Below are 3000 nucleotides of genomic sequence, written 5' to 3'. Positions count from 1 at the left end.
AAAATAATTTAAGTGTGCTACATCTCTTCCCCTTGACACTTTGGCTCCAAAGAAACACTCATGACAAAGTTATCAGCAATAAAATTCTTAAGTAATAGGCAATGCACAATAATTGAGCATCATATGGAGCACCAAGTTCTCTGTATAGTTTTATCAAATGAAAATAAATAATGTAAATTTAAGCTGCACACTTAAATTCACATTCAGAGATTTATCACTTGGGCCATTTGCTGTCCCATTATATGCCCATTTGTAGTATTTTCTCTCTCACTCTCATTCTTACTCATTTTCTCTCCGGTGGAGTTATTTGGAGGACATTTTTTTCACATTTTGAAACAGGATTTTTCATTTCTGGCAACTTTATGGTGATGTGGTGACAGGCATCAATAGAGATCAGAATACGAACTTGACCAGTTGATAATTCAGATAATGGATTTCAACCATCATGCTATTATCCTTTAAAGGCTATTAAAAGAAATTTAACTTTTTCACAGATTGTTTTCCATGTGTGAAAATATTCACACTTAGGCATAAATTCACATGGTAGCAGAAATGGATATAATAAATTTGAGAGAGCTAACTGATAATAGTGCCGTTACTGGCATTGAATTTATCTCCGGCCCTCATTTCATCTGCAGAAAGAGGTTGATTCGTCTACTCTTTTCATCTTTGTAGCATCAAACTAAGATAATTAGAAATACATTCTGTCAAGCATGTGATTCTCTTTCCTTTTCATGCCTTTCCTCTCACATGCTTTGGTGTTCCATTATTGGATCCATGGTAACACTGTAAAGAATAATTAAGCAAAAACTTGCAAGATAACAGATGAAAAAAAATGCCTTCTATTCCTAAGATACCCTTAGAAATTTTATGAGCATTTACTGGTATTAATCGGAATGATGTTATATTTGAACAAGCAAAAATTGGGGTGTCAGGAAAGGGTACAAACTCCTTTCTGGGAGATAGTGCCAAGCTGGTACAAGGCAGAGGGAACATGCAAATATTGTGTCCACTGGCCTCCATTCTCTGAGAGTACCTTTTTAGGCCCCTAGTTGAACAACAAATGAGAAACCTGCCTTCAAGCCAAAGCTCCTCAAAAAGCAGATAGACCTCTTTCATATAAAGATTGGAGATGTGTTTTAATTTATTCGTGCAGTGCCCTGGGGCTGGTAGTCCACCAAGAACTGTCTCCAAATGTTAACAATCTCATAGGAGCAGTGTCCCAAGTTCCTTTGGCCTCTAGAGCAGGGTGATTAAAGGGTATCCTCTGGGTGGCAGCCACAAAACCTAGAGCAGAAAATGCATGTAAAAGCTCCCCTCTGGGAGATACTGGTGCTCTGGAGCACTGCAAGCACTGCAGAGGGAGACCTTGAAGATGGCACCCAGCAACTAAAATGAGCATATAGATGCCACCCACCAGGAGAAAGAAAAAAAATTTAACTTAAGAAGATGATGCCTGGTAGCTAGAGCACAAAGGTGGCACTTACCAGCTGGAAAGATGCAGAGGGGAAACATATAGATGGTGCCCACAGGAAAAGAAAAAAAAGAGATGATACCCACTGAGTGAGGCAGAGGGAGAGAATGAGATGGTACCCACCAGTCAGCAGACCTTTAGAATATGTGCTAAATTAGATGCTTGCCCCTCAGGCTGACAATTTAAGATTAGCAAATGAGCTTCCTTCCTGTATGGGCACCTCTTGATCCTGTGCTAGGCCCTGGAGCAGCAGGTAAGTCCAAGTGCACAAACCCTTTAAGTGTCATTTCTCAGATTGTTACTGCTTTGTGGGCCCCATAGATGTGATCTTCATTGGATTTCAAAGCTAGATGTTTTGGAGTCCCATCTCTCAGGTGTGGATGTTAAAGGATGGGGTGCCCAATGTGAAGTTCAGACTGCTTCAATGTGGGCCGCCTTTCATTTTCCAGATGTATAGGAGTTGCTTAGATAGCTCAGGTTTTTTTCAGAGGAAGTCGTTCCTTATGTAGCTGCAGATTCATGTGTCCATGGGAAGAGGTGTTCCCTGGATCCTTCTACATCATCATTTTGAACAGGAACTGCTCCAAATCCAAAAGGTTCTGAAAGAAAAAGATGAACTTACTGCAGGTGTAAACTCCATGGAAAAAATATTTTTCTGACCTCTTTAAGTGGTTTCAAAACAGAAGGAGGTGATCAAAAGCCTCCACATAAAAAAATCACTGAAGATGTATGCTAAGGATTAAATAGTAAGAATTGAAAAGGAAGGCCAGAGATACCAAGTGCTAAAGGCCCACACAGAAAAGAAACTCACACTGGAACTGAGGACATCACTCAGGTCTGGAGCAAGGCCCAAAATGAGGCTATGGCCTTCCACGTGAGCCGAGGAAGGAGCAGATGCACATCTATTCTCTGAAGAAGACCACTGAGGAGAATACTGAATAAAACAGTCACCTGACCAGAAGCTGTGACAACCTAATTTCCAAGATGGAGTTCTGACATGGAAGTCTCTGGTCAGTACCCATTCTCCCTCTTGTGTGTTTTTCTGTCTGTCTGACTCTGTTAGAAGGCCTCATGTTCTTTCTTCTCTTAACCACAGCTCGTTTTTAAACTAGATTGCTTTTTTAAAAAAGACTAAATAAAGCTTCCTTTAAGTTAAAGTGAGAGAGAAAGGGTACTTCTATGTGGGTGTTCTGGTCAATAGTCTCAGCTGAGACCTATCTGACATTCCAGCCCAGGTTCCTGAAACATGAGTAAAGAAGTCTCTAGAATATTTCAGTCCACAGCCTTTCAAATATTCCCAGCTGACACATTAGACATTATATAGACAAGCTGTTCCCACTCTGACTTCTCTGCATTCCTTATACACAGAACCAGTGAGTATGATAAAATGATAGTTGTTTTAAGCCACAGAATTTTGGAGCAGTTTGTTATGCAGAACTAGATAACCAGAATGCTTCCCTATCTTCCTTCTCCCATTTTCCATTTACCAAATGTCCTCAGTTCATTTGGGATCCATGTCATTTCAG

The sequence above is a fragment of the Canis lupus genome, chromosome 29 (genome assembly GCF_011100685.1).
Source record: "Canis lupus familiaris isolate Mischka breed German Shepherd chromosome 29, alternate assembly UU_Cfam_GSD_1.0, whole genome shotgun sequence".
NCBI lineage: Eukaryota > Metazoa > Chordata > Mammalia > Carnivora > Canidae > Canis > Canis lupus.
The sequence above is the reverse complement of the archived record's forward strand: the minus strand, read 5'-3'. Positions refer to the sequence as shown.